Consider the following 11,502-nt stretch of genomic DNA (forward strand, 5'->3'; position numbering starts at 1 on the left):
GCTTTATTTAAATTCATTCTGTAGTGAAGAGTGGCCCTGTCCCACCTCACTGTTCCTCCTTATTAGAAGTCTCTCATTTGCTTTCACAATCTTTAAAAAAAACCTTAAAAGTTTTTTTAAAGTGTGTTGCTTTCTATTGAAGTATAGTTTCAGAGGTTAGACTTACAAATCACTCTGTAACTGCAAAAGGGAAAGCGTACGTTTATAATGGGGGGACCTGGCTGTCAGCACTTCGGTGTTTCTAACAGAGGGGCAGTCCGGCTCCAGGCGCTTCCATTGTGTGATGAGGCCAGACCTAACTTCCAGTTCACAAGAAACTCGGGATCTAGAGGAACAAGATAAACAGGGCAAGGAAACAATCAGAAAAATCCAGAATGTGACACATTCTACAGGACAAGTGGCCTAGACTCTTTGAAATGTCAGTGTTATAAAGAAAAAAATTAATAGAATAAATGAAAAGAGACTGATGAAACATACCCAATGCAATGAATAAAAAGCTTATTAGAAACAAAAGCTTATTGGATTTTGGTTCAGCTGGTGAGAACTGTATACGATATTCTTGGGACATGTGGACAAATTTGAATATGGATTTATAGGAGACTATATTATGAAATTTTGGCTAATTTTACTTGGAGGATTAATGACATCGTGGTTATGTAGGAATAAGTAAGAATAATGACCTTATTCTTAGATCCATGCCAAAGGGTTTGCGGATGAAATGTATGCAACATGCTTTCAAATAGTTTAACCCAACAACAGTAAAGAGGGGGTGTGTGTGTTTGTGTGTGTGTGTGTGTGTTTACAGTGAGGTGGGGAGAGAGGGGCTTGGAGGGAGACAGTCAGAAAGCAAATAAAACAAAATGTTTATAACTGTTGAACCTAGATAAGGGGAGGGCACTGTACAGGTGTTTAATGAACTATTGTTTCAACTTTTTTATACATAAATTAAATAAAATTTTCATAAAATATTTATGTATATTTATGTATACTTTAATAAAATATACATACAATTTTCTTATAAATTTTTATAAGAAAAATTTAGGTAAGAAAAGCAAAGTTAGAGGACTCCCATTTCCCACTAATTAAGACAGTGTAGTACTGGCGTAAGTAAAGACATATAGATCAATGGAATAAAAGGGAGAGTCCAGAAATAAACCCACATGTCTGTGGTCAACTGATTTTTTAAAGACTTTTTAAAAGGTTTTTATTTACTTACTTATTTTTAGAGAAAGGGGAAGGGAAGGAGAAAGAGAGGGTGAGAAACATCAATGTGTGATTGCCTCTCACATGCCCCCTACTGGGGACCCAGCCCACAACCCAGGCCTGTGCCCTGACTGGGAATCGAACTGCTGACCCTTTGGTTCACAGGCTGACACTCAATCCACTGAGCCACACCAGCCAGGATCAACTGATTTTTGATAAGGGTGCTGCTATGGAATAACTGTCTCCCCCATATATGTTGTAATGTACCCTCAAATGTGGTGGTGTTAAGAGGAGGGGCCTTTAGAGGGTGATTAGGTCATGAGGGTGGAGCCCTCAGGAATGGCATTAACGCCCTTTTTAAGACTCTCTGATGACCCCAGGCTCCAAGACAAACAAAGACACTCCTATTAGGCAAGACATTTGAAGAGCTTAGCAATTACTTCCCAGAATCTGAGGACAAAGGCCAGGTCTCTGTTTGGGCAAGGTTAAATTGTTTACTACAGAACCCTTGAAAATATTAAGCTAAGTGAACGGAGCTGGTCACAAAAGGCCAGATATTGTATAATGCCATTTACATAAACTTTTCAGAATGGACAAATCCTTAGAGACAAAAAATAGAATAATAGTTACCTGGGACGGGGTGGGGTGGGGGTGGAGGATGGGAAAGGTGAGTGACTGCTAGGGCGTACACGGTTTCTTTTTGGATGTTGACAATTGTATAGTGCTGATGGTGGCACAGCTTTGCAAAGATGCTAAAACACCAGTTATCTGTACACTTGAAAAAGGTGAACCTGGGGGAGGGAGGTGGGTTCAACTGGGGTGGGGTGGAGGGATAGGGAGAAAAGGCATTCAACTGTAATTGAATAACAATAAAAAAAATTAAAAAAAAGAAAAAGGTGAACTTTATGGAATGTGAAATATTTAGTAAGGCTATAAAAGCAAAGTCAAGTGAAATGCAAAATTTATAAAATGAATAAATAAGTGAATTAAAAAAATGATCTAGTATCCTTTCATTTATTTTTCCCCCAAATGAGCTTTAGAATTATTTTGTTCAGTTCTTTTAAAAAGTTGTAGAAATATCGATTGTCATTGACTTGATCATAACTTATCTTAGAGAGCTGATATCTTTACAATTTTATGTGCAGGAACATTGTTTAGGTTTTGAGTTATTAAAAATCTTTCAATAACATTTTGAAGTTTTCTTTAAATAGATTGTACACATCTCTCAGGATATTGATTTCTTAGGTATTTCATTTCTTTGTTATCATGAATGCAACTTCTGTTTTTATATGGTAACTAAATATAACAGTAATTTTTATTAAGCAAGCCAAAAATGTTCTGAAACATCAATTTATGAGTAGATTCAATTTTTTTGACTGTAATGACTTAAGGTCAGGGTCATGTTATATTTGGTGAGGTGTTCTCTTATATCATCTTCCCCAGACTGAGCAATTCTTTGGGTCGATGCTAGGAAAGCAGCTTTGGGGTCAGCTGCTTCCCTCCTCCAGCTCTGAGGCTTCCTGTGTGAAAGCACTCTGAGACCTGCTGACCCCATTTTTTCCAGATTTAATTATTCTTTCTGAAATTTGGCTCTAACCTTAAGGGGATTTGAAACAGAAGGCTCCAGTGGGGATGAAGCTTTAGACCCCAGATAACCATCCCTTTGTCTATTGAACAGCCTGGCGGCAGAACAATTTGCCCCTTGCCCTGAGCCCTGTCATTTGTTCCGGTCATTTCCATTCCTGTCAAGTGTGCAGCTGGCTCACAGGCAGCCATCTGATACCTGAAGTGACTCCTTGCAGGACTCCTTTGTCTTTTCTTTAGTAACAAGATACTCCACCAGAACATGCCTGACTGGGGAGAAAGGAGCTACAGTGGGTGTGGATGGCTGTCTTTCAATAACCCTGAGGGGGAGAATACTGGGACAGTAAGAATAGCTACTGTTCGTTGATGAGCTCCTCTGTGTCTATTTGCTCATTGAACCCTTTCAATAGCCCTATGAATAGTTAGCTCTTATTATCCCCATTTTACAGATTGAGATATGGAGGCTTCGAGATATTATATAATATCCCAAGACGACAAATAGAAAATGACTAATCTGGAACTTAAACCCAAAGAATATGATCTTAACCACTATGCCTAGCTGACTGCCAAGTGCGAGATTCTATCTTTCTAAGAAATCTGAAGTCAGACCTGAGAGACCTGCCTCCCTGGCTTCTTAGTCCTGTAACCTTCAGCAAGTCTTCCTGCTTCGTAAGGCTGTGATACGACATGAGATAATACAGGTAAAGTGCTTACGTGCTTGGTGCACAGTGAGTACTAATATATATCCACTGTTATTCTTCAAAAATGTAGCAAGTGCTTTTTCTGTACCAGACCCTGTGCTAATCTGGGGGACTCAGAGTTAAATACTGTACATCCCGAGTCCTGAAGACCAGGGGCTTGGTACATGTGGGGTCTGTGGCCTGCGTCTGGCCTTCAGAAATGTTCTGTTTGTCCCGTGCATGCTTGAAAACTTTTGAATTAGCTGCAGACATTTGTTTATTATTTATTTATTTATTTAAATACACATTAATTAAACATGTAGTTTAATTACCAGTTTATCAGTCTCCCAGTAGATTGGAGTTCCTTGAGAGCAGAGACTATGTTCCCTTTGCCTTGAAGTAAGTACCAAATTATTTGCTAAATGAGCAATCGACAAAATTTCTACTCAAATGGTATGCATTTACCCATAATTATTGAGCATTAATCTCCAGGTATTCTATAATCTGATTTAAAATCCTCAGACTTAAACAAGAAAGTCATACCAAGGCTTTGATTTAGTTTGTGCTCAATCACTTTTAAAATTTGTAGCTTTGAGGCATTTTATTATAAAAAGCTGGTACTCGGATACATAAACTAATAAGAACTTAAAATGCATCACACATTTACGTCATTTTTTAGCTTGACCTTCTAGTAAATCTTTAGTTCATTGATTTTGGCTGCTATGGAAGGAGATGCTCCCTTGTATGGGTGATTTGAAAGCATAATTTACCGATAAGCATCTTTGGTTCTTCCTTTATTGGCAGTAGGGCTGATAGCTAGTATTAATGCGGCTTCCTGTCTTGTCATTTTGTAATAGTCACATCTGTAATAGTCACCACTGAAGTCCCTCTTCAAGTGTAGTTCCAGGCTTCACATGAAGGCAGCAAAGAATTAGCAAAAATGTTTAGTAAGTCTCACAGATTTTGGTAGACTTTGAAACACTTGTTTGACTTAAGGCTCCGTATGCTTCACAGCTTGCAAAACTTAACGGCCTGCAAATCCTGCTGCAGCGATGGTCAGTCCAGCTGCTCCCACTGTACTGGCCGGGGCTCTGGCTTGGCTCTCCTGCTTCCACTGAGAGCGCATTTCATCCCAGCTCAGAGGCTGCAGATGCCAACTCCATGCCTCCACTGGAAAGCAGTGTGGCCCCTACTAGCAAGGACAAAAACATCCAGATGTGGTTGCAGACATTTAAAAATTGGGAGGTGTAAAGATTTTTGTTTTAATAAAAATCTAGATTTCCAGCTTCTTTTGAAAACCAGTAGAGTTGGGAACACTGGGCCTCCATTCTCGCAGAATGTGGTTTGCCATGTGGTAATGTGGGCCACAGTTCCCTCTACTCCCTATTGAATTCCATACTGATGGAGTCACTAGCTATTCATTGTTGCAGTTGCATTGTCTTTCTTATGATAGAAATAAAATGCTTCATGTACCTATGATGCTGTCATAAGAAAACAAAAGATAGGTCAAGGGAACCTCATGACTTAAGAAAAATGGATGACGTTTCTGTTTTTGTTTAAGAGCCAGGATTATCCTCATGTCTGATCTGCTTCACTTATTTTTATTACCTTCTTGGCCTCCGTAGGCATCTGAGTTTGCAGCCCCTGGTACAAAAAGATAACCTCAGAATGTGATAAGTGCTATGCTGGAGGCAAGCCCAAGATGTTTTGGAAGTACCAGGGAGAGGCACTTGGCCAGGCCTGGGGCTTCAGAGGATACTTCCTGACCAAGATCATGTGCCGTTAGTAGGTGAGGCTCAGAAGGACAGTGGCAGAGGTTTGGGTGGTGGGTGGAGTGGGAGAGCGGTGTAAACAGATGGAACAGCATGGGAAAGGGCTCAGAGGTAGCAGCAGTAACTTCTGTCTCTTCTCTGATCTACTGACCTGCCTTTGACTTTCCTACACAGATTTCTTCCTAGGGGGGTGGTGTCTCTTGCTCTCGCATTCCAGGGAAAGAAAACGTGACTGAACCCCTTCAATGACAGAACCTTCCTCACTCCATATACCAGCTGCACTCACATTCTTAGGTTTTCCTTGACTCATCAGACACATGGATATCCTTGGAGACCACCCCTCGAAATCCCATCAATACAGCCCCCTAAAAGAAAAGTCTTTACACCCATTATCCTGTTACACAGCAACAATAATATAGGGCTCTTCTTCAGAGGATGGGCTGAGAATATTTCAGTGTTATAATGATAGAAGTCAGAGTCTGTGTGGCAGGTGGAATTTACACCCCTGTATAAAACAAACCACCCTAAAACCCTGTTCCTGACAAAGGCAAATCAAATTCCTCCCAGGGCAATAAGACAATCCTCCAGAGGTGAGAGTGTTTCTCTGGGAGGAACCCAGAAAAGTGGGGAGAAGGAATCAGCTGCTCTCAACATGAGAATGGAAGCCTATCTGAATGGGCAGGGCCAGACTCTGCCCATAGGAAAAATAGCTATCTTCATAGGGGGTAGATCCTGTGAACTTTTTTTCTTTTTTTTGAGGGCATCCATTCACCCAAGGAACTGGAAAGTTTAGTCAACTGAAAGTGAAGGACTGAGGTCAAGTGAAGGTGAAAAACTTGAGCCTATCCTTGCTCACAGGCAGGAGGAGCCCATTCCTACCGGGGGTCTGAGAGATTTAGCAGAACCTATGTGAAGGCTGAGGATGGGATTTCCCTTGTGGAGTTCAAGGTCAAGTCAACCTACAGGGAAGAACTCTACTCTAAACCATAATAAAATACCATTCAACACTCACTAGGATGACTATAATAAAATATATATATAAAAAATATATATATACATATATATATATTCGTGAAAATGTAGAGAAATTGGGATCCACATACATTGCTGGTGGGAATGTAAAATGATGCAGCCACCTTGGAAAACATTTTGACAGTTCCTCCAAATGTTAAGCATAGAATTACCATACGACCCCGAAGTTCCACTTCCAGGTATATACCCAAGAGAAATGAAAACATGTTCACAAAAACTTGTATACAATGTTCATAGCAGCATTATTCAAAATAGCCAAAAAGTGGAAACAACCCAAATATTCATCAACTGATGTTGTCATTTTTAAATTTATTGATTTTTTTTTAGAGAGAAAGAGAAAGAAAGAGGTAGGGGAGAGAGAGAGGCACAGAGAGAGAGAGATCAGTTTGTTGTTCTACTTATTTATGCATTCATTGGTTGATTCTTGTATGTGCCCTGACTGTTGATTGAACCCACAACATTGGTGTATGGGGACAACACTAACCAACTGAAATACCCAGCCAGGACCTCGTCAACTGATGACTGGGTAAACAAAATGTGGTATACCCATACAATAGAATATTATTTGGCAGTATGAAGAAATGAAGTATTAATACATGATATAACATATATAAAACTTGAAAATGCTAAGTGAAAGAAGCCAGTCACAAAAGAACAGATATTATGATTCCATTTCTGTGAAATGTCCCCAGTGGGCATACCCATACAGGCATATGGATACAGAACACAACGTAGTGATCGCCTGGGACTGGGGCCAGGGTGGGAAGATAGGGAGGGGGGCCTGGGAAGGAGAAGTGATTGCTAATGGGTATGGGTTTCTTTTTGGAGTGTTGAAAGGTCTTAAAATTAGTTGTGATTACTAGATTGTACAACTTTGAATATAATAAAAAACACTAAATTGTACATTTTAGAAGGGTGGATTTTAGTGTGTGAATTATATCTCAATAAAGCTCTTATTAAAAATAAATCTCTGCTTTTGCCTCTCTCGCCCCCTATTTTTTTTTCTCTTGGTGTTCTTTAATTCCTCTGCCTTCCTTTGTTTATTAATTTTTGTTCTGCTAGTTTTTCTTAAGGTTCTGTCTTAGACCCATATGTAATGTCTAATGGTTGTGCTCCATGGAGGAAAGCTCCCAACTTTACAATGAACTAGTTGTATGATATTGCAAATTAGTTAACTTCTTGACCTCAAGTTCTTGAAAAATGGGGGTAATAATTGTACCTCTTTATAGGTTATGTGTGAAGATAAAATGACTAAATATATGAGGGTTGTTTAGAACAGTACCTAGTATAGTACATGGTAAATTCTATATTAGTAGTTGTAATGATCATTTATATTTTTAAAACCCTAGAATAGTATTTAGCACATAGAAAGTACCCTATAAGTACTAGATATTATTATTTTTTAAAAAAATATATTTATTGATTATGCTATTACAGTTGTCCCATTTCCCCCCCTCACTCCACTCCATCCTGCCCACCCCCCCCTCCCACATTCCCCCCCCATAGTTCATGTCCATGGGTCATACTTATAAGTTCTTTGGCTTCTACATTTCCTACACTATTTTTACCCTCCACCTGTCTATTTTCCACCTATCATCTATGCTACTTGTTCTCTGTACCTTTCCCCTCTCCCCCTCCCATTCCCCTATTGACAACCCTCCATGTGATATCCATTTCTGTGGTTCTGTTTCTGTTCTAGTTGTTTGCTTAGTTTTCTTTTGTTTTGGTTTTAGGTGTGGTCGTTAATAGCTGTGAGTTTGCTGTCATTTTTACTGTTCCTATTTTTGATCTTCTTTTTCTTAGGTAACTCCCTTTAACATTTCATATAATAAGGGCTTGGTGATGATGAGCTTCTTTAACTTGACCTTATCTGAGAAGCACTTTATCTTCCCTTCCATTCTAAATGATAGCTTTGCTGGATACAGTAATCTTGGATGTAGGTCCTTGCGTTTAATCTTGGGGAATGTAATTATGATGTGCCTTGTTGTGTTCCTCCTTGGGTCCAGCTTCTTTGGGACTCTCTGAGCTTCCTGGACTTCCCGGAAGTCTATTTCCTTTGCCAGATCGGGGAAGTTCTCCATTATTTGTTCAAATAAGTTTTCAATTTTTTGTTCTTCCTCTTCTCCTTCTGGCACCTCTATAATTCGGATGTTGGAACGTTTCAAGGTGTCCTGGAGGTTCCTAAGCCTCTCCTCATTTTTCCAAGTTCTTGTTTCTTCATTCTTTTCTGGTTGGATGTTTGTTTCTTCCTTCTGGTCCATACCATTGATTTGAGTCCCAGTTTCCTTCTCATCACTATTGGTTCCCTGTACATTTTCCTTTGTTTCTCTTAGCATAGGCTTCATTTTTTCATCTGTTTTTCGAACAGATTCAACCAAGTCTGTGAGCATATTGATAACCAGTGCTTTGAACTGTGCATCTGATAGGTTGGCTATCTCTTTGTCGCTTAGTTGTATTTTTTCTGGAGCTTTTAAGTGTTCTGTCATTTGGGACATTTTTTTGTTTGTTTGTCTTGGCGCGTCTGTTACTTTAAGGGGCGGAGCCTTAGGTGTTCACCAGGGCGGGGTGATGCTGGTCGCTGCGCTGTGACGCTGTACGTGGGGGAGGGGCTGAGTGGGAGCAATGGCGCCCGCCTCACTCTCCTCCGGATTTCAATCTTTCACTCCGATACCCACAATCAAACTGGGCCACTCTGGTGCTGGTTCCCGAGTAAGTGGGCCTGTGCACACTCTAGGCCCCTGTGGGTCTCTCCAACGACCTCTCCTGTGAGGCTGGGAGTCTCTCCTGCTGCCGCCCCAACCCCCAGGGGCGCTTTCAATCAGAGGTTTGAAGCTTTATTTCCCCGAGCTGGAGCCCTGGGTTGCGTGGTCTGCTTCGCTGCCCGCCTTTTGTCCGGTTTATCTGTGGGCGAATGTGGTGCCGCAGGGTGCTACCCGCCACTCTGCCTGCCCCGTTCTCCGCCACTCTGAGTCCGGCCCTCTGGGTTTATCTGTGCAAATGTGGGGCCGTAGGGTCTGCTAGTGCTCGGACTGCATGCGCCATTTGTCCCACACTCCGCCAGTCTCAGTCCCGCCACAGCCAGGCGAGTCCTCTCCACCCCGGTGCCCGTCTCCGCCCCTCCTACCAGTCTGGATGAATGTTTATTTTCTATTTCCTTGGTGTTGGTCCCCCTTGCTGTTCGATTCTCTGTCAGTTCTGGTTGTGTGAGTAGGCGCAGTGTGTCTACCTACGCCGCCATCTTGGTTCTCTAGATGTTATTTTTACTTATTTTTATCACAGAGGGTAATGGCTAACTTGTCCAAGACTTTATCTATTATGCTATTGATGAACATTGAAAGTGTTTCCACTTTGGGATTACTCATAAATAATATGATTTTGAGTATTTCTGCATCAGTTTCTCTAAACACTAGGTGTGGATTGTGGAGTCATAGGGTATGCGGATCTTCCTATTTTCAGATAAAGCCAAGCCACATAACAGAGCAGCTGATACAGTTTATAGTCCCAGCCCCACACTTGATAGGCTCATCTTGTAAAATTTTACATCTGGTATGTAATGGTGGCTGTTGGGAACTGCCCTGCCTGGTTTCAGAGGCTGTAAGCCCCCATGGCTAAAGCTGAGTAAGAGACTTTGAGACCATAAGCCACTAAGGAGATAAAGCTTATCTCCCTGGCAGGGGCACCACCTCTACCCCCTTTTACTTCACCCTGCTTGGCCCTGAGCCTGACCAGTTAGCCAATGATGGGTAAGATTCCTCAAGGGAGGGACGACCTAAGACAGGCACGGTCATGAGTGGGGCCTTAGGGAAGGACTTGGGGGGGCTATGGAAAAAGGGGGTGATGGACCCTCGCCCCTCGGCTTTGACATAGCCTGAGTCCTCATTCTGTCTGCAGGAAGTCTCCTGCAGACTGTCTAGGCTGTCTTACCTTCCCTGCCTGACTCAAGCCTGAAACAATGCTGGAAAGGGGTGCACCCCTGGGCAGGAACAGGAAGTTCCCTGGGGCAATCAGGCCTAAGGAAAATGTATAAAATCCTGTGAAACCTGCTTTGCTAAGAATGTCTTCAATTTTCTGATAAGGGTCTAAGCATGAAATGAGTTTGTACCCCAAAGTTTTATGGCCCTTTCACTAACTGACCCTGACTCAGAATAAGCCCTCATAGTTCTTTGAATGTAATCTATTGTTTGATCATTTCTGCCTGACAATGATGAATGAAGACCTTCCTTGAGGTAATGCTCCCAGAAAAGCAATAAAATCCTGTCCAGACAAGGGTTGGGTGCTCTCTCACTCAGAGAGTAGCCGTGGCATCCCTTTTTCTCCGCAGGACTTCTGTAGTCCGTGTGAATTTGTTTGTCGCATCCACAACACACGGACCCCACTGGTCCGAGTTCGAATCAGGTGGCATCAATTTTAATTTGCATTTCCCTGATTACTAATTGAGCACCTTTGATTTAATCTTTTGTGAAGTTTCTGTTCAAGTTCCTTGTCTGTTTCTTATTGGGTTAATACCCTTTTCTTGTTGATTTGTGAGAATTCTTCATGTGGTTTGGAAACTAATCCTTTGTCTACAGCGAGTGTCTTTTGATGAACAGAAAATTTGAATTCTTAAGAAAGCAAAGTTATGAATCTTTTTCTATTATGGTTAGTGCTTTTTGTTTCTTGATTAAGAATTTCTTCCCTGTTCCAAGGTCTTGAATCTACTTTCCTGTATTATAAAGGTTTTATAGTTTTTCCTTTTACATTTAGGTCAATTTAACCTGGAATAGACGATTGTGTATGATGTGAGATAGGTGTGCAATTTCACTTTTTCCTACATGGATGCTCAATTTAATCAGCACCATTCATTAAAAACTATTTCCTTTCTCACTGATCTGCAAGCCACCTGTTTCATGTAGCAATTATCTGTATGTGTAGCTCTGTTTGGGGCTTCTTCATTCTGTTCCTCTTACAACAATTTTTCCTACCCTGTTCTCCTTATTCAATAATGTGTTTTGTCTAAGCCGTTTGCTTTGAAAATCAGCTTTTCAATTTCCACTAAATAACAAACAAACAAACAAAACAGTTTTCCCAATCAGCATACATCTCAGGATCTAATTGGAGGGTGGTGAGCAGGGACTCTTTCTTTTCTACCTGGAAGTGAATGAAGAAGAATGTAGACTCGGTTGCTGTTGAAAGGTACCCTATTCTAGGGACATGAGTGTGGGGTTGAAAATAGCAGTCAGAGAAGAGCAGAG

At 41.1% G+C, this 11,502-nt stretch overlaps 1 pseudogene; it reads right to left on the reverse strand.

Moving 5' to 3' along the window:
• Positions 1–4,135: 4,135 nt before the first annotated feature.
• Positions 4,136–4,593, reverse strand: LOC112311861 (mitochondrial import inner membrane translocase subunit TIM14-like; annotated as a pseudogene).
• Between the last annotated feature and the right edge of the window lie 6,909 nt (positions 4,594–11,502).

This window comes from Desmodus rotundus, chromosome 7 (genome assembly GCF_022682495.2).
Source record: "Desmodus rotundus isolate HL8 chromosome 7, HLdesRot8A.1, whole genome shotgun sequence".
Classification (NCBI taxonomy): Eukaryota; Metazoa; Chordata; class Mammalia; order Chiroptera; family Phyllostomidae; genus Desmodus; species Desmodus rotundus.